This window comes from Tauraco erythrolophus, chromosome 5, assembly GCF_009769465.1.
Source record: "Tauraco erythrolophus isolate bTauEry1 chromosome 5, bTauEry1.pri, whole genome shotgun sequence".
Classification (NCBI taxonomy): Eukaryota; Metazoa; Chordata; class Aves; order Musophagiformes; family Musophagidae; genus Tauraco; species Tauraco erythrolophus.
Window position 1 is genome coordinate 692421 of NC_141469.1, and position 22705 is coordinate 715125.

At 63.0% G+C, this 22705-nt stretch overlaps 1 long non-coding RNA gene across 2 annotated transcripts; it reads left to right on the forward strand.

Moving 5' to 3' along the window:
- The first annotated feature begins 9924 nt into the window (after window positions 1-9924).
- Window positions 9925-11015, forward strand: LOC147528659 (uncharacterized). Of its 2 annotated transcripts, XR_015222174.1 has the most exons (4): window positions 9925-10110; window positions 10208-10308; window positions 10729-10845; window positions 10968-11015. It is a non-coding gene; the product is annotated as an uncharacterized LOC147528659 (long non-coding RNA). The 2 variants fall into 2 exon arrangements; XR_015222173.1 differs by having other exon boundaries at window positions 9925-10308.
- The last annotated feature ends 11690 nt before the right edge of the window (window positions 11016-22705 follow it).

Consider the following 22705-nt stretch of genomic DNA (forward strand, 5'->3'; position numbering starts at 1 on the left):
ATTAATGAGGTCCCCCCTCAGTCTCCTCCAAGCTAAAGAGACCCAGCTCCCTCAGCCTTTCCTCAGAAGGGAGATGCTCCACACCCTTCATCATCTTTGTGGCCCTGCGCTGGACTCTCTCCAGCAGTTCCTTGTCCTTCTTGCACTGAGGGTCCCAGAACTGGACACAATATTCCAGATGTGGCCTCACCAGGGCAGAGTAGAGGGGGAGGAGAACCTCTCTCGACCTACTAACCACTGTGTCGCTGTGAAAGCACCGCTTCTGCTCGCACTCTGCAGCGTGTTTAGCAAAAGCGAACGTGCTCATAGGTGCTCACGAGGGAGCTGATCCATGTGCATCACTGCCTGGGGTCAAAAACGCTACCCGGAGTCCTTACCTCAGCAAAAGATATCAGTCTGTCATGGTTTGATGTGGAGGGGGAGTGGTTCTGGTGGCAGGAGAGGGGTTTTGGTCCCTGTGACCTCCCCGGTTTCAGAACCGGGTTAGGCTGAGTTCTGGCCACCAGATCAGACTGCCATCCCCCTCGGGGTTGAGCCAATAGGGCGCCTCTGCGAATTGCCCTATTTAAGTCGGGACAAAGGAACCGGAAAAGGTGCTTCGCCCAGGATCGAGCAGAGAAGGGAGGAGGGCACTGCCCCCGCTCCCTGGCTCCCGGCCGGGCAGCTGCGGGCGTCGGACCGGCGCCACCCACGGAGAATGGCGGCGGCGGAGCCAGCTGGGGAACTCGGGGGCACCCCACTCCCGGGGTGCCCACTGGGCTGAGTTCACCTGGAGAGGACTGAGATCTGAGAGAAACAGCCGCATCGACAGCAGGTCAGTGAGGATGGAGCGGGAGGAGGTGCCGGAGCCGAGTTTCCCCTGCGGCTGATGGTGAGATGGCAGGCGGCCCCCCTGCAACCAGGACGGCCTCGGTGGAGCAGAGACCCACTCGCAGCCCGTGGGGAGAAGATGCCTGAGCCTGAGGATGGTCGTGTTGGGGGCACGGCAAGGCAGAGAGGCATCTGGAGTCTGCGTGACGACCCACGCCGGAGCGAGTGGCTACAGCTCCCTAAGTACCCGAGACTGTGGTAAAGCCCACACCGGAGCAATCTGTGGGGAAGGATTGTTTCCAGTGGGCTGGGCTCACGCTGGAGAAGTTTGTGGATTTTTCCTCGTGGGTAGGGGATCCATTGGAGCAGGGGAAAAGGGTGTAAGGACTCCTCCTCCTTTAAGAAAGAAGCAGCAGTAACAGCACGGAATGAACTGACCTGCACTCCCCCAGTCCCTGCCCCCTGTGCTGCTGGGGGGAGGAGGTAGAGCCAGGAGGAAAGGAAAGGGGTGGGGGGAAGGTGTCGCTTTTAAGATCTGGTTTTGTTTCTTTCTGTCCTCTCGAGTAACCGGTTTTGTTTCCCTTTGTCCTTTTAAGTAACCATTAATAAACTGTTTTGCTTTCTGCCCTGTCTGTTTTGCCTGGGACCATGGTTGGTGGGTGCTCCCTCTGTTCTTGTCTCAACCCTCAGTCCCTTTATTTTTTTTTTCTCCTCTCTACTTTACTGGAGAAGGAGAGACTGTGTGAGTTTTAGGTGCCGGATCAGCCTAAAACCACAACACAGTAAGAAACACATACTTAGAAATAATAATTGCCACGCCAAGATCTCATCATTTGAAATATTCTGTCTTTCCCTCCAGAGTTCTCCTAGGTATGTAGGGCAACCGAGACACGGCAGTGATCGTGTTTAATGGCAGCACACGGATAACTGAAAGTCACCGCTGCCTCCGACGTTATTCAGTACCGCAACACACCGAAATTGAGCTTGTGACGTGTACATCTATTCACAGAGTCATTTTTACATCACATTATCCAGGTCTGACACCAATGCCGGTTCTTCGTTAGCAGAAACACGACCAGCAGGCTGGCTTAACGCCCATCTAGCACCAGAAGGCCGCTGGCACGTGCAGCGAGGCTTTTGCTGCTGTGTGCCAGCTGCGGCTGGCTGAATGCTCCGCTCGGGCACACAGGAGGTGCACACAGCAGCACAGCTTTCCCCTCTGTCTAAACTGCGGTCCTGACGCAGAGATGATTTTTTTGTGCGAAGGCACAGATGTTTCATCTTCATTCCTGTTTTGGTTGAGGTCTCTCTCTGCAAACATTGCAAAGGTTGCAAAGAATTTGGAATAAAGGACGTTGTTGCTATCTAGCGAGTGACAAGCTGACCTGAACCAACAAAACTCAACATCACGAAGATGAGGCAGCAGCAAGACTTGTTTTAATAACAAGAAAACCCAACCAAGAAAGGACAAATTTGCACAGTACAGGGGAAGAGGTGATACGAGTGCCCAGAAACTGTCAATCGTGGCACTAAGGGCTGGTTTTCCCCATCTGCTGTTTCGGCCGAGGCTGCCCCTTAACAGATGGGGGGCAGTTCTTGAGGCACGATGCTTGTGGGGTTCCCTTCGGATGTAGGGGAGCCGCAGCCTCCGGAGCGGTTCGGGAGCAGGAGGCAGTTTGGGCAGGTGGGCACTAGATGGGGCACCGAGGCTGTTTGTCTGGGAGCTGCAGCTTGAGCAAACAAGTGGTCCCTCTGTCCCTCCTGTCCTGGGCTTCCCATTTCTTCTGTTCCTGCAGCACCCCTTCCCTGCACAGCTCAGGGCTTCGCAGAGCGGACACCAGCAGTGACCCAGCACGCACAGGCAGAAGGGAGGGAGCAAGAAACAGGTGCTGGCGAGGTGACGGACCCGTGTCCATCAGCAGCACAGCAAGGCCTGCGGAAAAGGCACCAGTCGCTCATCCACGCGCTCACCAGTGTGGCTGAGGAGATGGGGGTGCCCGGGAGAGGGGCTCCCCAGGACGGTGTGCCAGCCAGCAGCAGAGGCTTGACTGAAATGTGCCACTCAAGTAGATCTCAGTTACAGGCACCAGATTTTCGAAGCTCAGAGGAGGTGATGAAAATGGGGCTGACAAGTTGCATCATGCCTTGCCAGCTGACACTTTTCAGCTCTTCAGCACACTGGGAGGGGGAAAACACATATGGGGATGAACAGGCTGGAATGAGGGTACTGAACACGATTCTGATGCTCATAAAAATAGCAGATATTTACCTGACGAGTCTCTCAGATGAACCTGTGACAAGAAGTAGGAGGTGGATGGTACCAGAGTTACTTGTCATTCATCCACAAGTAATCGCTGGCCTGCAGGAAAGAAGGGCTTTCCTTCCTCCTCCTCTCACCCATCTCCCTGTCCCATACACTGGAAAAGGACTGCAGTTCTTCTCACTGGGGCTTTGCTGAAAAGCAACTTTAGTGGACAATTCTCGTGGTTTTAGGCTGATCCAGCAACTAAAACTCACACAGTCTCTTCTTCTCCAGTAAAGTAGAGAGGAGAAAAAAAAAAAAAAAAAATAAAGGGACTGAGGGTTGAGACAAGAACAGAGGGAGCACCCACCAACCATGGTCTCGGGCAAAACAGACAGGGCAGAAAGCAAAACAGTTTATTAATGGTTACTTAAAAGGACAAAGGGAAACAAAACCGGTTACTCGAGAGGACAGAAAGAAACAAAACCAGATCTTAAAACCGACACCTTCCGCCCCGCTTCCTTTTCCTCCCGGCTCTACCTCCTCCCCCCAGCAGCACAGGGGGCAGGGACTGGGGGAGTGCAGGTCAGTTCATTCCGTGCTGTTACTGCTGCTTCTTTCTTAAAGGAGGAGGAGTCCTTACACCCTTTTCCCCTGCTCCAATGGATCCCCTACCCACGAGGAAAAATCCACAAACTTCTCCAACGTGAGTCCAGCCCGCTGGAAACAATCCTTCCCCACAGATTGCTCCGGTGTGGGCTTTACCACAGTCTCGGGTACTTAGGGAGCTGTAGCCACTCGCTCCGGCGTGGGTCGTCACGCAGACTCCAGATGGCTCTCCGCCTTGTCGTGCACCCCAACACGACCATCCTCAGGCTCAGGCATCTTCTCCCCACGGGCTGCGAGTGGGTCTCTGCTCCACCGAGGCCGTCCTGGTTGCAGGGGGGCCGCCTGCTATCTCACCATCAGCCGCAGGGGAAACTCGGCTCCGGCACCTCCTCCCGCTCCATCCTCACTGACCTGCTGTCGATGCGGCTGTTTCTCTCAGATCTCAGTCCTCTCCAGGTGAACTCAGCCCAGTGGGCACCCCGGGAGTGGGGTGCCCCCGAGTTCCCCAGCTGGCTCCGCCGCCGCCATTCTCCGTGGGCGGCGCCGGCCCGACGCAGGCAGCTGCCCGGCCGGGAGCCAGGGAGCGGGGGCAGTGCCCTCCTCCCTTCTCTGCTCGATCCTGGGCAAAGCACCTTTTCCGGTTCCCTTGTCCTGACTTAAATAGGGCAATTCGCAGAGGCGCCCTATTGGCTCAACCCCGAGGGGGATGGCAGTCTGATCTGGTGGCCAGAACTAAGCCTAACCCGGTTCCAAAACCGGGGAGGTCACAGGGACCAAAACCCCTCTTCTGCCACCAGAGCCCCCACCCCCCCCACATCAAACCATGACAACAATCAAGAGGAAAACCAGACTCATACTGACAGCTATGCTTGGGGGAAAAAAGAGAAATTCATATATATAATCTTACGTGATTTTCTCCGGCTAGCGTTCAGACAATTGAAACAGAAAACCAGAGAGATGCCCAGGGCTGGGGAAGGAAATCCCAGGCAGGGCATGAGCTCAGTCTGTCAGGAATGTTGAAGTATTTGCTCAATTTAACAACCCAGCAAACATGCGTTCTCCCATTTCTGTGCTCCTGTCCACTCGGCTCGTCTGCATGGCTTTGATCCAGGGGAACTGGGAGAAGCAATGAAAGACACTCATGGAGATCACAGTCCCAGGAGCTTTTACCACAGCTGCTGCCCTGCTGGGACACTGTACAGCCACTGGCAGAGCACCTGCCTGTTGCCGCCTTAGGCACACAGCCACTCCATTCCAACAGTCCTTGGCTGCTCCCGCAGGAGTGCAGCGGGCGCTTGAACGTGGCCTTAAGGCCAGGGTGACTTTGGCCCCAGCAAGACCCTGGTCTGCACACCGAATGGGGAGACCAGCATTGCTGCTTTGTCTTGTCCCCTCTGCTCTGCAGGGCAGTGACACGTGTCAAGCAGTACTTGAGATGGTTCCGGCTCTGGCTCCAAGTGCTTCCCGGGGCTGTGAAGCTGAGATAGCACGTTTTCAGAAATGCTGGAATGGCAAAGAGAAGTCTCAAGGAGATCACAGCACATCTGCCACAAACTCAACAAGCCCGGGTCCACTAGTGCTGAACGTGCAGCGTTTGAGTTCCTCGGGCCGGGCAGATCTGAGGTCCGTGAGAGAAAGGAGAAACGGAGCGAAGAGTTCAGAGCCGTTGCCCTGCTTTGGGCTGGCACACGACATTGCTGATGACTCGGATGGAGTCTCGTGGCAAAGGGGTGTCAGGGAAAGCTTCAAGCTTGGCAGCAGCAGGGTCTGAGATTCAGGGCCCTTCTGGCTCACACGATGCTCACGGAAGCAGAGATTTCCTGTGACTGGGTGCAACACACCACCTTGGCATGACAATGCAATCACCGTGGTTTCAGGTCGCCGTGCCCAGTTTCATAGCCACATGTTTTCACATCAACAGCAGCTTCTGGCCAACAAGTTCATCATATCCCTAAGCAGCAGATCCATCAGCCCAAGCTTCTCCACAGCTGCAGATGACAGAGAAAAGGGCAGATTCCAACTTCGTACTGCCCGGTGGCGAGCAGAGAGGAGGCTGATGTGTCAGCCTGTGCCAAGGCACAGCCCTCGTTGCCCTAACTGGGCCCGTGGCAGGGATGTGGCAGGTCTTGGCTTCCAGTGAGGGTCTGGGGCTGAGCTGGGGACTCACACCCAGATCTGTCAGCTACGCAGAACACCAAAAGCCCGAACTGCCAAGCTGGACGTTGAAGCAGTTGCACCCTCCAGGACTAACTGGCTGCTCTTCTCATCACATGCCTCAGTTTCCTCTTTTTTTTGCGATGCAGAACTGTGATGTGGTCTCTCCTGTTTCTAATTTCTCTCCAAACTGTGGAGATGCAGATACATCCACCCAGCACAGGCCGCGCCGTCTTCATTTCTGCCGTGCTGGATGGGATGGTGTCCATCAGAGCCACATGTGCTCAGGCAGCTGGCAGGCAGCAGAAATGAAGACGGCGTGGCCTGTGCTGGGTGGATGTATCTGCATCTCCACAGTTTGGTGAGAAATCAAAAACAGGAGGGACCGCATCACAGTTTGGCCTCGCAAAAAAAAAGAGGAAACTCAGGCACGTGATGTGCTGGGGGAGAGGACGTGATGTGCTGCTCCCAGAGCAGCCAGTTAGTCCTGCAGGGTGCAACTGCTTCAATGTCCAGCTGGGCAGGTCGGGCTTTTGGTGTTCTGCGTAGCTGACAGATCTGGGTGTGAGTCCCCAGCTCAGCCCCAGACCCTCACTGGAAGCAAAGACCTGCCACATCCCTGCCACAGGCCCAGTTAGGGCAACGAGGGCTGTGCCTTGGCACAGGCTGACACATCAGCCTCCTCTCTGCTCGCCACCGGGCAGTACGAAGTTGGAATCTGCCCTTTTCTCTGACAGCTGCAGCTGTGGAGAAGCTTGGGCTGATGGATCTGCTGCTTAGGGATATGATGAACTTGTTGGCCAGAAGCTGCTGTTGATGTGAAAACATGTGGCTATGAAACTGGGCACGGCGACCTGAAACCACGGTGATTGCATTGTCATGCCAAGGTGGTGTGTTGCACCCAGTCACAGGAAATCTCTGCTTCCGTGAGCATCGTGTGAGCCAGAAGGGCCCTGAATCTCGGACCCTGCTGCTGCCAAGCTTGAAGCTTTCCCTGACACCCCTTTGCCACGAGACTCCATCCGAGTCATCTGCAATGTCGTGTGCCAGCCCAAAGCAGGGCAACGGCTCTGAACTCTTCGCTCCGTTTCTCCTTTCTCTCACGGACCTCAGCGGATGAGCTGCCGCTGCAGAAAGTTCCCAAAACAAGGGCCTGCAGGAAGCAGGGCAAGAAAAACGCCCGCAGAGAGCTCGCACAGTCTCAGAGGCCCAGGAAAGCTCCCTGAGCACCAGGAACCGCAGGCTGGCAGAGAGCTGCCGGGGCCCGCGGGCCGGGCACCGCGTCTGACGCCCGGCTCAGCCCCGTGGAGCCGCACAGCGGGGAAAGGCCGCGGCAGCGTTCCAGTGCCACGGCAAACGCTGGCAGTCGGGGCCATCTGGGGCACACGGGCGCTTCGGGGATCCCTGAGGCTGACACGCGGCCGCTCAGGGACTGCCTGCTGTCCGAAGGAGCTTTTCTGCCCACGGCGGAACAAACAGGTCTCGGGGACCGTAAGAAGCCAGAAGTGCCACAGGACTGTGGGATAATTCAGGTCGGAAGAGGCAGCGGGAGGTCTCCGGTCCAACCTCCTGCTCAGACCAGGGCCAGCTGCGGGATCAGACTGGGCTGCTGAGGAACGTGCGTGGTCAGGTTTTGAAACCATCCAAGGACGGGGATGTCCCAGCCTCCCCAGGCAGCCCGTTCCAGTGACCGACTGCCCTCCCGGGAGAACGCTTTCCCCTTACAAGCAGCCGGACGCAAGAGCTTGGCTGGCAGGAGCAGAATCTCGCTGCCCTGCGACTGGGGAGCAGCCCAAAGACGCCCTGCAGCAGGGGCTTGGACAGGGATGCCTGGGGAGCTCACTTAGCGTGTGTGTGTCCTCCCAGAGAACCGGATCAGGGGGCTGACTTGTCTCAGTCAGGGCCCAGCGTGTTGCCTGTGCTGCTCCAGCTCTGTGCAGGCTCCATTTCCCCCGTGAGTCACCAGTGAGGGTGCTGGGGAGACAAGGAGCGGAGGGCTGGGGAGGGGAGATCTGCCCGGCCCGAGGAACTCAAATGCTGCACGTTCAGCGCTCGCGGACCCGGACTTGTTGAGTTTGTGGCAGATGTGCTTTGATCTCCTTGAGACTTCTCTTTGCCATGCCAGCATTCCCGAAAACGTGCTGTCTCGGCTTCCCAGCCCCGGGAAGCACTTGGAGCCGGAAGGATCTCAAGTGCTCCAGCATCACCCGTGCCACTGCCCTGCGGAGCAGAGGGCACCCGGAGCTGTGCCTGTGCGCACACGGGCGGGTTTCCCAAACCCGTTCCTGTTGGCTCGGAGCCGGCCCGGGACAAGCTGCCCGTGCCGGGCTGCCCGGTGGGCTCCCCCCGACCGATCGCAGCCCCCCGGCCGCCCCCGCCCCACGGGCCGCCCGACGCTCGGGGTGTCCGGCCCGTCATCAGGGCCGGCTGAGCCTCGTTAGGGGCGGCTCCGCGGGGGCGGCCCCGCTCCGCACCGCGCAGTTCCGCCCGCGCTCGGCGGACGGAGGCGGAGCCGCTTCGGGAGCAGCGGGAGCGCCGCGGGGCTGTGAGTCGGGCCGGGAAGGGGCTGGGGGGAGTCGGGGGGTCCCTGCGCCCAGGGAAGGGGCACGCAAAGGGGGCGCAGCCTCTCGCCCAGCCCTGGGCGCAGCCCGCGCGGCAGGAGCCCCCGAGGGGGCACTGGGGTCTGTTTGCCCGCAGAGCTGCAGCCACCCGGCGGGGGGGTGTGTGTTGGGGGGGGGAGGGGGCAGCTCCGCATCCCTCCCCCCCGTCTCCCCCCCCTCCCCACCGCTGTGGCCGCTTTTCACGGTTTTTTTCCAGCAAACGTCGCCGGGAGCAGCCGAGCGGCTCCGCCCGGAGCGGCGTGAGGAGCGCGGCCCCGGCACGGGCAGCACCGGGGGGCGCCGGCGCAGGAGGCCGAGCCGGGGCGAGGGGCACAGCGGGCACACGGGCAGAGCCGGCGGCGCTGGCACGGCAGGAGCGTTCGGGAAGCGCTCGGGAGCGGCCGCGTGTTGCTCCGGGGGCACCTGGCAGGGCCGGGCCGGGGGGAGACCCCCGGTGGGGCGAGCCGAGGGAGCCGTGCCGGGCGGTGGGGGAGGAGGAAAACGTGCCGTGCTGGGGGCTGCTGGTGCCCGCGCTGCTGGGGGGCAGCTGGGGGCTGGCACCGCTGCCCTGCTGCGGCGGGGGGAGGCTCTGGGCCGCACCGCGCGACTCCGTGTGCCCGGCCGCTGCCGGGCAGGGAAGCGTTTTGCTTGTGGCTCCTGGTGGTGCTGCGCGTCCTGCTGGGGGGCAGCTGGGGGCTGTGGGGTCCCGGCTGTGGCAGGGCCAGGCCGGGGCTTGGGGCTCTGCCCCACGGTTTTGGGACTGGTGGCTGCAGGGGGAGCCGAGGGAACCCTCGAGCTGTGGAGCTGCTTCCAGCTCACAGCACCAGCCTGCACCTGGCAAGTGCTGGGGTGGCTCTCGGGCAGGGCCGGGCTGGGGACAGCCCTGTCTTGTTTCCCCGTGGGGCTCCTGGTTGTTCTGGGCCCCTCCTGGAACCCACTTCAGCGTGATTTGATGTGTAGCCCTGGGCTGGGCTTAACTGTGTCTGGTGTTTGGCACACTGGTTCAGCTTGATTCGATGTGTAGCACTGGGCTCGGCAGGGATGTGTAGCAGGATGTCGAGTGCAGCCCGCGGCTCCCCCGGTCCCGCTCCTGGGCAGGGTCGGGGTGGTGGACAGGGGGTGGGTGCTGTGCGGGATCGGGCGCTGGATGGGAACAGCCCGTCCTCAGCCCCCGTCTCGTTCAGTGTTGGTCTGTGCCCGCAGTGCTCCGAGCCGAGCCGAGGGGTTTCGGCAGGGTGCACGGTCTCGCCTGCTGTTCTGCAGAAGAACGTGGGGCTTTGGGGCCTGTCTTGGTGCCATTTCTTCCCCTCTCCCTGTCGTGCAGCTCCAGTGGGTGACGCGGGGCCGTGCTGTGCACCCCAGGAGCTCTGACCGACCGGTTTCTCTCCCCTGTTTGCAGGTACAGAGGAGATGCCGACGTCACCCTGCCTGCACCCCATCACCGCGTGGCTGCCCCGGGAGAGCGGGGGGACCCCCACCTCCCTTCTGCCTTCAGGAACGGGACTGGGAGAGACCCTCCAGACAGAGAAGCGTTCGGTGTGGATTTGATCCCCGAGGGAAGAGGCCGGGCTCCCTGCCCGCAGAAAAATGACTCGCCTCCCTGCTGCTCGGAGCTCCTCGTTGGGGACAGCCCTGCCTGTGCCCGCCTCGGAGTCCAGATCCAGCTGACGGACACCCCGGCTTCTTAGAGCCCAGGTACCTCCAGCTGCAGCCATGAGATGTCCCTGCTGTTAGTCACTGCTTCCTCTTGCAGCTGCAGGTGAGCTCTGATGGATGTCACCGCTTGTTACAGCCCAGCTAACGGACGCCCCAGCTGTGCCGCAGCTCCAACAGGAGATGTTCCTGCTGACAGTCTCTGCAGCGTGTTACTGCTCAGGGCATTTGAAGCCCCAGGTAATTTCACCTCTGACTGTTTCCGGTGCAGGTGGTTTCGGTTCTCGGTACCGCACGCTCCAGCTTGCTGCAGCTCTGTCTTGTTTCAGTTCAAGGTCATTTCAGTTACCACTTCTGGAAGCTCCAGCTTTGGCTGTGAGATGTTCCTGCTCGGTACAGCTCGGGCTGACGGATGCTCCAACGGCGGCTGCGGTGCTGCTTCTCGTTCCAAGCTAATGAAAGCTCCAGCTCCTTGCAGTCATCTGGGTTTTTGACAGGATCCTAAATCCATCACTGCCATGACTTGTGTCTGAACGTGAACTGTCAGAGCTGTGCAGTGTCTAAACACGGACCCAGGAGTTCCGGGCAGCAGCTCCGGGGCGTTTCACGCCGTGCGGTGCCTCCGGGAGCGCCGACTGTCCCACGTCTCTCCCTCTGCAGGAACGGACAGACAGACGGACGATCCCCAGCCACGCCAGGACCCGCGTGGGGTGTGGAGCCCCAGGAAGAAGCCGGGCTGCCTGCGCCGAGGCCGACGCTGCGGGGACTGCGGCACAGGTCGGTTCTTTGAACCCCCATTTGGTTTTGGCTGGTTTGGGCTCCTGTTTGTTTCAGGTCCGGCTCGTGGATGGCTCCAGCTCATTCCCAGCTCCTGTTGTTGGTCTCTGCTCTGGTTTCAGGTCCAACTTCTGCACAGCTCCGGACCCTGGATGGCTCTGGCGAGTTTCAGCTCCTGCTCCTGGACGGCTCCAGTTCCATTTTGGCTGCAGCTCGTTTTCATCTCCGGTGCAAATTGGTCTCCAGTTCCGTTTGCTGCTTCAGCTCCAGTTGGTCTGTGGCTCCAGCGCGTTTTCGCCTCCAGTTCCTGGCCTGCTCCATCTCCAGCTGCTTACAGCTTGTGCTTGTTGGAACCAATGAGCTTGGCTTTTGGCCAGGTCGTAAATCAATCACTGTCATGACTTGTATATGAATATGACCTGTCATAATTGCACAGTGTCTCAATATGGCAATGCCCATTCCGGCGGTTGTACGCGCCTTGAATAAACAGTTGGATCCTGGAAAAACGTGTGGAAAGTGCTTTTTTCGCCCAGAGACTATCTCATGCGTTTAATTCGGCCTGGTGCATGCCAGCGTCCCAAGCTTCGGGGAACAACGCGACCGGACCCCCGCCTCCGGCAGGGGTCCACGCACCGTGCCCTCCCCCCCCCCCCCAACCACCCAGACCCCACAGCCCTCCCCCACCCCCTCTGTCTCCCTCCCACCCAGCCCAAGTGCCCCCCAGAGCCTCTGTTTTTCGGGCTGGAAACAGCTGACTGCGCCGCTGGTTCCGAGTCCCAAAAACGCAGGACTTAGTTGTTTTTTTGTTTCTGGAGTCCCAGAAACTCCCGACTGAACCTGCATTTTCAAGGGCTGAAAACGCACGACTTAGTCTTGTTCTGAGCTCCAGAAAGGCCGTGCTGAGCCCTGCAAACGCAGGACTTAGTCTCCACTTTGCAGCCTGAAACACACAGGACTGAGGATCCGGGGTTTTTCGGAGCTTTGACAACACAGGACTGACTGAACCTGCGTTTTCACACCCTCCAAACACAGGACTTAGTCTTTTTCTCAGCTTCAGCACTACAGGGCTTGGCCTCTGCTTTGAGACCCCAGACCAGCCCTGGGAGCTTGTTTTCAGGGCCAAAAAATGCAGCACTTAGTCCTGCTTTTTCAGCAGCTGAAAATGGAGACTAAGCCCCACAACACAGCACTTAAGGTACATTTTGTGTTTCAGAACCCATCTCTGAAACTGTGTTCAGAGCCCACGTGTGATGTGATGTTCAGGGGGCAGGGGAGTAGAGCCCACCCACAGCCCTGGGGCCCCATGACCAATTCTGGGGAGTGCTTGGGAACTGGGATGGAGGCACCCTCCCTGCAGGGAGGGTCCAGCTCCGTGTCTTTGTGTGGCAGCACCAGCTCGCAGAGGGAATTGCTTTATTCTCCTTTATTTCACCTGCTCCAGCAGCCCCACACCCCAAACCCAGCTGAGGCACAGCAGCTGCAGCCCCTGCAGAAACCTGGCCCGGGCACCCGGGGAGCACAGCCGGGACAGGCACGGAAGGCTGCAACCCCCCCGTGCAGAGGGGCATCCCCGCCCCTCCAAACCTCCGCCAGGCGAAACCGACCCCCCGGCCTCTGAAACCTACTCCAGGGGAACCCCCACCCCCCCCCCCCAAAAAAAGACAATACACACCCTCCTCCAGGGGGAACGTCCCCCCCCAGAAGAAGCCCCACGCCTCCAGGTGAAACCCGCTCCCTAAATGCCACTCCACTCCTCCAGGGGGAACCTACACCCAAAAAACCCCGAAACCTCCTTCAGGGGAAACCTCCCACCCACCAAAAAAAAAAGCCTCCTCCCGGGTGAACCAGCCCCTCGCCCCCACCAAGGGCAGCCCCCGGACCCTTCCCCGCCCGGCGCCGCAGCAGCCCCGGGGCCGTCCCCGGCCGAGCCGCGCCGAGAGCGGCAGAGGCTGCCCGGCCGCAGCCGGGGGGGGGGGGACGAGGCCGCCCCCGCTGCTCCCGGCCCCGGCGCCGCCCCGGGACAGCGCTCGGTGCCACCGGCCCGGGCAGGGCAGAGCCCGGCCGCGCCCGCGGGGGCTCCGGCCGCGGGACGAGGGTTCCCGCCGCCGCCGCCTGGCCCTGGCCCCGGCCCCGATCCCGATCCCGACCCCGCTCCCGGCCCCGCAGCCCCTCACCTGTCCCGGAGCGGCTCCCGGCGCTGCCGCCGCCCGGCGCGGAACGGAGCAGAAGAGAACGGGCAGCCGCGGCCGCCGCCGCTGCTCTTCTGGCCCCGCGCAGGCGCCCCCGCCCCGCACCGCCCCGCCCGCCCCGCCCCGGTACTGGCCCGGTACTGGCCCCGGGGAGCCCCCCCGCTCCCCGCCCCATCCGGGCCCCGCCCCGCCCCGGTACCGCCCCGTCCCGGTACCGGCCCCGGGGAGCCCCCCCTGCCCGCCCCGTCCAGGCACCGCCCCGCCCCGTTCCGCCCCGTCCCGGTACCGGCCCCGGGGAGCCCCCCCCTCCCCGCCCCGTCCAGGCCCCGTCCCGCCCGCCCCGGCCGATACCGCCCCGGGGAGCCCCTCACTCCCTACCCTCTCCTGCCCCGCCCCAGTACCGGCCGCCCCCCGCCCCGACCTGCCCCGGTACCGGCCCCGGGAAGCGCCCCCCCCGCTCCCCGCCGGGCCCCCCCCGCCCCACTGCGGCAGCCGCCGCGCTCCGGTCCCGGATCTGGGCACGGGATCCCGGGCCCGGCCCCGCACGTCGCTGCCGCCGCCGGCTCCTGGCCCCGGGACACGCGGGGGGCTGCGCTCCCCGGGGACCCCGAGTGCGGCCGGGCCGTGCCCGCAGCCGCTGCCCGGCCCCTCCGCAGGGCATCAGCCCCGGGCGGGGAGGGAGCTGGACCGCAGCACGTCGGGGCACGCGGGGCTGGTCCTCGGCCCCTCAAGTCCTGAAACAGGCCCCCTGGGGACCCGCACTGCAGAAACCAAAGCCATCATCCTGCCAACACTGACAAAACAGGAAAGAAAACCAGACAAACCAAACCAAAAGAACCAAAGCCAGAGGAAAAAAATCTCCCTGGGCAGGCAGCGACCAAACAAGTCACTTTTCGGCCCCAGGGAAACGCCCCCTTCCCAGCACCCCGGGCTGCACCAGTCACCCCAGACTCAGAGGCAGCGTGGCAGGGCCACCTGCAAAGGGCCTTCTGCAGTGGGCACCAGGAGAAATGGGAAGGCAGGGCACCTGGCAGTGAGGAGGCAAGGCCCCAGCAGGCAGCAGTTATGAACTGGGCAACACCTTCTTCCCAGAGGATCTAAACCTCTGCACGAAAAAATGGGAGTAAAAGCAACCTGAGCAATCTGTCCCCCCAGGAGATGTGGAGGCTGAAGCACTGCCTCAGTGCCACAAGCAAACACAACCTGGTCCTGGGCACTGAAGCCCAGCCCAGGTGCCGGTACCATTTGCTCCACCTGCAGGGATGTCCATCACTCGTGTATCCCTCCAGGAACAGCATCTCCCATCCCAAAGTGGCACTGACTGGCTGCAGGAGGACAGGGAGCCACCCGAAGAATGACAGCCTTCAGGCTCCGCTGCACGGACACCACCTCCGAGTTGGCATGGGTGATCTGCGGAGACATTCAACAGAAACTATTCGGGAGACACGCTGGGCCCTGACTGAGACAAGTCAGCCCCCTGATCCGGTTCTCTGGGAGGGGACACACACGCTAAGTGAGCTCCCCAGGCATCCCTGTCCAAGCCCCTGCTGCAGGGCGTCTTTGGGCTGCTCCCCAGTCGCAGGGCAGCGAGATTCTGCTCCTGCCAGCGAAGCAAGATTCCAACTTCGTACTGCCCGGTGGCGAGCAGAGAGGAGGCTGATGTGTCAGCCTGTGCCAAGGCACAGCCCTCGTTGCCCTAACTGGGCCCGTGGCAGGGATGTGGCAGGTCTTGGCTTCCAGTGAGGGTCTGGGGCTGAGCTGGGGACTCACACCCAGATCTGTCAGCTACGCAGAACACCAAAAGCCCGACCTGCCCAGCTGGACGTTGAAGCAGTTGCACTCTCCAGGACTAAGGGGCTGCTCTTCTCATCACATGCCTCAGTTTCCTCTTTTTTTTGAGAGCCAGAGCTGTGATGTGGTCTCTCCTGTTTCTGATTTCTCACCAAACTGTGGAGATGCAGATACATCCGCCCAGCACAGGCCACGCCGTCTTCATTTCTGCCGTGCTGGATGGGATGGTGTCCATCAGAGCCACGTGTGCTCAGGCAGCTGGCGGGCGGCTGGTGACCTTCCTGGAAGAATGAGGGGGCACCATTATTCCCAGGCATACAATAGAGACTCCCTTTGGCTCTGGGCTTCCCATTCCCTCTGCTGCTGTCACTGTCAGTGTTGGCAGGATGATGGCTTTGGTTTCTGCAGTGCGGGTCTCCAGGGGGCCTGTTTCAGGACTTGAGGGGCCGAGGACCAGCCCCGTGTTCCCCGACGTGCTGCGGTCCAGCTCCCTCAGCCCTGGACCGCAATGGGGAGACTTTGTCTGGGTAATTCTTGGCCTCACAAGATGCGACTGTCAGTCTTGCTCATGTGTGGGCCAGACGCAGGACACGTGCAGTGGTGTTCTGGCCACCGTGTCGTGATTCCTGCCCCAGCAGCCTCTGTTCGGCTCAGGGGGACACCTGCTCATGTCGTGACAGATGCTGCCTCTCCCTGCTCTGGTCACAGTGCTGCTAGGAAGAACCTGTAGCTCTGCAGCCCTTGAGCTCCTGGCGCTGGGGCTGTGTTTGCTGGTGGGACCAGTGAGTGTGGGGCTTGACAAACGGGTGGGCAGGGCAGTTTGCTCATAGCTCTGTAGGCACGAGGGCTGGCATGGGTCGTTTCGGGGGACCGGCCTTCTCCCGGGATGAGATTAAGCAGGAACGAGTGACCATCCCCGCAGCAGCTGAGCTTTCTCAGCCCTACCCAAGTTCCATCTTGCCGTCAATAATGAACGAGTTCTCGCGCTTTGGTTCAGCGCCCCGGGTTCCCACTGTGACCTTGGGGGGTGGTGCTGTGCCCATGTGGGCTGCGCTGCAGCTGTTGGGCACACGGGAGCTGGGGCTGCTGGAGGAGACCCCCCGGCTCCCCGCAAGGCCGAGCGGCTCCTGGCCGGGAGAAAGGCCGAGGAGGCGCGTTCCCGCCCCGCGGGGGGCTGCGGCCCCGGGCAGGGCCGGCGGGACCTTCCCTTTGGGGAGCGGGGGGCTCCGAACTGCCGAGCGGCGCCGTCGGCACGGGCGGGTCGCGGGGGCCCGGGGCTGATGCCCTGCGGAGGGGCCGGGTAGCGGCTGCGGGCACGGCCCGGCCGCACTCGGGGTCCCCGGGGAGCGCAGCCCCTCGCGTGTCCCGGGGCCAGGAGCCGGCGGCGGCAGCGACGTGCGGGGCCGGGCCCGGGATCCCGCGCACAGATCCGGGACCGGAGCGCGGCGGCTGCCGCAGCGGGGCGGGGGGAGCCCAGGTGGGGAGGGGGGGGGGGGTCCCCGGGTCAAGGAGCCGGGGCGGGGCGGGCCGGGGCCGGTGCCGGTTCCGGGCCGGGGAGCGGGGGGGCCCCCCGTGGCCGGTACCGGGACGGGGCGGGGTGGGGGGGACGGGGCGAAGGGGACGGGACGGGGCCGGTACCGGGGCGGGGCGGGAGAGGGCGGGGCCGGGAGCGGGGGGGCTCCCCGGGGCCGGTACCGGGACGGGGCGGTACCGGGGCGGGGCGGGGCTTGGACGGGGCGGGGAGCGGGGGGGCTCCCCGGGGCCGGTACCGGGACGGGGCGGTACCGGGGCGGGGCGGGGCTTGGACGGGGCGGGGAGCGGGGGGGCTCCCCGGGGCCGGTACCGGGCCAGTACCGGGGCGGGGCGGGCGGGGCGGTGCCGGGGCGGGGGCGCCTGCGCGGGGCCAGAAGAGCAGCGGCGGCGGTCGCGACTGCTCGTTCTTTTTTGCTCCGCTCCGCGCTGGGCGGCCGCAGCACCGGGAGCCGCGCCGGGACAGGTGAGGGGCTGCGGGGCCGGGTCGGGACCGGGGCCGGGGCCGGGCGGCGGCTGCGGGAACCCTCATCCCGCGGCCGGAGCCCCCGCGGGCGCGGCCGGGCTCTGCCCTGTCCGGGCCGGTGGCACCGAGCGCTGTCCCGGGGCGGCGCCGGGGCCGGGAGCAGCGGGGGCGGCCTCGTCCCCCCCCCGGCTGCGGCCGGGCAGCCTCTGCCGCTCTCGGCGCGGCTCGGCCGGGGACGGCCCCGGGGCTGCTGCGGCGCCGGGCGGGGACGGGTCCGGGGGCTGCCCTTGGTGGGGGCGAGGGGCTGGTTCCCCCGGGAGGAGGCTTTTTTTTTTGGTGGGTGGGAGGTTTCCCCTGAAGGAGGTTTCGGGGTTTTTTTGGGGGGTAGGTTCCCCCTGGAGGAGTGGAGTGGCATTTAGGGAGCAGGTTTCACCTGGAGGCGTGGGGCGTCTTTTGGGGGGGGGACGTTGCCCCTGGAGGAGGGTGTGTATTGTCGTTTTTTTTTTGGGGGGGGGTGGGGGTTCCCCTGGAGTAGGTTTTAGAGGCCGGGGGGTCGGTTTCGCCTGGCGGAGGTTTGGAGGGGCGGGGATGCCCGTCTGCCCGGGGGGGTTGCAGCCTTCCGTGCCTGTCCCGGCTGTGCTCCCCGGGTGCCTGGGCCAGGTTTCTGCAGGGGCTGCAGCTGCTGTGCCTCAGCTGGGTTTGGGGTGTGGGGCTGCTGGAGCAGGTGAAATAAAGGAGAATAAAGCAATTCCCTCTGCGAGCTGGTGCTGCCACACAAAGACACGGAGCTGGACCCTCCCTGCAGGGAGGGTGCCTCCATCCCAGTTCCCAAGCACTCCCCAGAGTTGGTCATGAGGCCCCAGGGCTGTGGGTGGGCTCTACTCCCCTGCCCCCTGAACATCACATCACACGTGGGGTCTGAACACAGTTTCAGAGATGGGTTCTGAAACACAAAATGTACCTTAAGTGCTGTGTTGTGGGGCTTAGTCTCCATTTTCAGCTGCTGCAAAACCAGGACAAATGCTGCATTTTTTTTGCCTTGGAAACAAGCTCCCAGGGCTGGTTTGGGGTCTCAAAGCAGAGGCCAAGCCCTGTAGTGCTGAAGCTGAGAAAAAGACTAAGTCCTGTGTTTGGAGGGTGTGAAAACGCAGGTTCAGTCAGTCCTGTGTTGTCAAAGCTCCGAAAAACCCCGGATCCTCAGTCCTGTGTGTTTCAGGCTGCAAAGTGGAGACTAAGTCCTGCGTTTGCAGGGCTCAGCACGGCCTTTCTGGAGCTCAGAACAAGACTAAGTCGTGCGTTTTCAGCCCTTGAAAATGCAGGTTCAGTCGGGAGTTTCTGGGACTCCAGAAACAAAAAAACAACTAAGTCCTGCGTTTTTGGGACTCGGAACCAGCGGCGCAGTCAGCTGTTTCCAGCCCGAAAAACAGAGGCTCTGGGGGGCACTTGGGCTGGGTGGGAGGGAGACAGAGGGGGTGGGGGAGGGCTGTGGGGTCTGGGTGGTTGGGGGGGGGGGGGAGGGCACGGTGCGTGGACCCCTGCCGGAGGCGGGGGTCCGGTCGCGTTGTTCCCCGAAGCTTGGGACGCCGGCATGCACCAGGCCGAATTAAACGCATGAGATAGTCTCTGGGCGAAAAAGCACTTTCCACACGTTTTTCCAGGATCCAACTGTTTATTCAAGGCGCGTACAACCGCCGGAATGGGCATTGCCATATTGAGACACTGTGCAATTATGACAGGTCATATTCATATACAAGTCATGACAGTGATTGATTTACGACCTGGCCAAAAGCCAAGCTCATTGGTTCCAACAAGCACAAGCTGTAAGCAGCTGGAGATGGAGCAGGCCAGGAACTGGAGGCGAAAACGCGCTGGAGCCACAGACCAACTGGAGCTGAAGCAGCAAACGGAACTGGAGACCAATCTGCACCGGAGATGAAAACGAGCTGCAGCCAAAATGGAACTGGAGCCGTCCAGGAGCAGGAGCTGAAACTCGCCGGAGCTGTGCAGAAGTTGGACCTGAAACCAGAGCAGAGACCAACAACAGGAGCTGGGAATGAGCTGGAGCCATCCACGAGCCGGACCTGAAACAAACAGGAGCCCAAACCAACCCAAACCAAATGGGGGCTCAAACAACCGACCTGTGCCGCAGTCCCCGCAGCATCGGCCTCGGCGCAGGCAGCCCGGCTTCTTCCTGGGGCTCCACACCCCACGCGGGTCCTGGCGTGGCTGGGAATCGTCCATCTGTCTGTCCGTTCCTGCAGAGGGAGAGACGTGGGACAGTCGGCGCTCCCGGCGGCACCGCACGGCGTGAAACGACCCGGAGCTGCTGCCCGGAACTCCTGGGTCCGTGTTTAGACACTGCACAGCTCTGACAGTTCACGTTCAGACACAAGTCATGGCAGTGATGGATTTAGGGCCATGAAATGACCTTGAACTGAAACAAGACAGAGCTGCAGCAAGCTGGAGCGTGCGGTACCGAGAACCGAAACCACCTGCAATGGAAACAGTCAGCCAGAGGTGAAATTACCTGGGGCTTCAAATGCCCTGAGCAGTAACACGCTGCAGAGACTGTCAGCAGGAACATCTCCTGTTGGAGCTGCGGCACAGCTGGGGCGTCCGTTAGCTGGGCTGTAACAAGCGGTGACATCCATCAGAGCTCACCTGCAGCTGCAAGAGGAAGCAGTGACTAACAGCAGGGATATCTCATGGCTGCAGCTGGAGGTACCTGGGCTCTAAGAAGCCGGGGTGTCCGTCAGCTGGATCTGGACTCCGAGGCGGGCACAGGCAGGGCTGTCCCCAACGAGGAGCTCCGAGCAGCAGGGAGGCGAGTCATTTTTCTGCGGGCAGGGAGCCCGGCCTCTTCCCTCGGGGATTAAATCCACACCGAATGCTTCTCTGTCTGGAGGGTCTCTCCCAGTCCCGTTCCCGAGGGCAGAAGGGAGGTGGGGGTCCCCCCGCTCTCCCGGGGCAGCCACGCGGTGACGGGGTGCAGGCAGGGTGACGTCGGCATCTCCTCTGTACCTGCAAACGGGGGAGAGAAACCGGTCGGTCAGAGCTCCTGGGGTGCACAGCACGGCCCCGCGTCACCCACTGGAGCTGCACGACAGGGAGAGGGGAAGAAATGGCACCGAGACAGGCCCCAAAGCCCCACGTTCTTCTGCAGAACAGCAGGCGAGACCGTGCACCCTGCCGAAACCCCTCGGCTCGGCGAGGAGCACTGCGGGCACAGACCAACACTGAACGAGACGGGGGCTGAGGACGGGCTGTTCCCATCCAGCGCCCGATCCCGCACAGCACCCACCCCCTGTCCACCACCCCGACCCTGCCCAGGAGCGGGACCGGGGGAGCCGCGGGCTGCACTCGACATCCTGCTACACATCCCTGCCGAGCCCAGTGCTACACATCGAATCAAGCTGAACCAGTGTGCCAAACACCAGACACAGTTAAGCCCAGCCCAGGGCTACACATCAAATCACGCTGAAGTGGGTTCCAGGAGGGGCCCAGAACAACCAGGAGCCCCACGGGGAAACAAGACAGGGCTGTTCCCAGCCCGGCCCTGCCCGAGAGCCACCCCAGCACTTGCCAGGTGCAGGCTGGTGCTGTGAGCTGGAAGCAGCTCCACAGCTGGAGGTTCCCTCGGCTCCCCCTGCAGCCACCAGTCCCGAAACCGTGGGGCAGAGCCCCAAGCCCCGGCCTGGCCCTGCCACAGCCGGGACCCCACCCCACGAGAGCTGCCGGCACAGCCCCCAGCTGCCCCCCAGCAGCGCGGGCACCAGCAGCCCCCAGCACGGCACGTTTTCCTCCTCCCCCACCGCCCGGCACGGCTCCCTCGGCTCGCCCCACCGGGGGTCTCCCCCCGGCCCGGCCCGGCCCTGCCAGGTGCCCCCGGAGCAACACGCGGCCGCTCCCGAGCGCTTCCCGAACGCTCCTGCCGTGCCAGCGCCCCCGGCTCTGCCCGTGTGCCCGCTGTGCCCCTCGCCCCGGCTCGGCCTCCCGCGCCGGCGCCCCCCGGTGCTGCCCGTGCCGGGGCCGCGCTCCTCACGCCGCTCCGGGCGGAGCCGCTCGGCTGCTCCCGGCGACGCTTGCTGGAAAAAAAAACGTGAAAAGCGGCCACAGCGGTGGGGAGGGGGGGGAGACGGGGGAAGGGATGCGGAGCTGCCCCCTCCCCCCCCCCAACACACACCCCCCCGCCGGGTGGCTGCAGCTCTGCGGGCAAACAGACCCCAGTGCCCCCTCGGGGGCTCCTGCCGCGCGGGCTGCGCCCAGGGCTGGGCGAGAGGCTGCGCCCCCTTTGCGTGCCCCTTCCCTGGGCGCAGGGACCCCCCGACTCCCCCCAGCCCCTTCCCGGCCCGACTCACAGCCCCGCGGCGCTCCCGCTGCTCCGAAGCGGCTCCGCCTCCGTCCGCCGAGCGCGGGCGGAACTGCGCGGTGCGGAGCGGGGCCGCCCCCGCGGAGCCGCCCCTAACGAGGCTCAGCCGGCCCTGATGACGGGCCGGACACCCCGAGCGTCGGGCGGCCCGTGGGGCGGGGGCGGCCGGGGGGCTGCGATCGGTCGGGGGGAGCCCACCGGGCAGCCCGGCACGGGCAGCTTGTCCCGGGCCGGCTCCGAGCCAACAGGAACGGGTTTGGGAAACCCGCCCGTGTGCGCACAGGCACAGCTCCGGGTGCCCTCTGCTCCGCAGGGCAGTGGCACGGGTGATGCTGGAGCACTTGAGATCCTTCCGGCTCCAAGTGCTTCCCGGGGCTGGGAAGCCGAGACAGCACGTTTTCGGGAATGCTGGCATGGCAAAGAGAAGTCTCAAGGAGATCAAAGCACATCTGCCACAAACTCAACAAGTCCGGGTCCGCGAGCGCTGAACGTGCAGCGTTTGAGTTCCTCGGGCCGGGCAGATCTCCCCTCCCCAGCCCTCCGCTCCTTGTCTCCCCAGTACCCTCACTGGTGACTCACGGGGGAAATGGAACTGCACAGAGCTGGAGCAGCACAGGGAACACGCTGGGCCCTGACTGAGACAAGTCAGCCCCCTGATCCGGTTCTCTGGGAGGACACAGACACGCTAAGTGAGCTCCCCAGGCATCCCTGTCCAAGCCCCTGCTGCAGGGCGTCTTTGGGCTGCTCCCCAGTCGCAGGGCAGCGAGATTCTGCTCCTGCCAGCCAAGCTCTTGCGTCCGGCTGCTTGTAAGGGGAAAGCGTTCTCCCGGGAGGGCAGTCGGTCACTGGAACGGGCTGCCTGGGGAGGCTGGGACATCCCCGTCCTTGGATGGTTTCAAAACCTGACCACGCACGTTCCTCAGCAGCCCAGTCTGATCCCGCAGCTGGCCCTGGTCTGAGCAGGGGGTTGGACTGGAGACCTCCCGCTGCCTCTTCCGACCTGAATTATCCCACAGACCTGTGGCACTTCTGGCTTCTTACGGTCCCCGAGACCTGTTTGTTCCGCCGTGGGCAGAAAAGCTCCTTCAGACAGCAGGCAGTCCCTGAGCGGCCGCGTGTCAGCCTCAGGGATCCCCGAAGCGCCCGTGTGCCCCAGATGGCCCCGACTGCCAGCGTTTGCCGTGGCACTGGAATGCTGCCGCGGCCTTTCCCCGCTGTGCGGCTCCACGGGGCTGAGCCGGGCGTCAGATGCGGTGCCCGGCCCGCGGGCCCCGGCAGCTCTCTGCCAGCCTGCGGTTCCTGGTGCTCAGGGAGCTTTCCTGGGCCTCTGAGACTGTGCGAGCTCTCTGCGGGCGTTTTTCTTGCCCTACTTCCTGCAGGCCCTTGTTTTGGGAACTTTCTGCAGCGGCAGCTCATCCGCTGAGGTCCGTGAGAGAAAGGAGAAACGGAGCGAAGAGTTCAGAGCCGTTGCCCTGCTTTGGGCTGGCACACGACATTGCAGATGACTCGGATGGA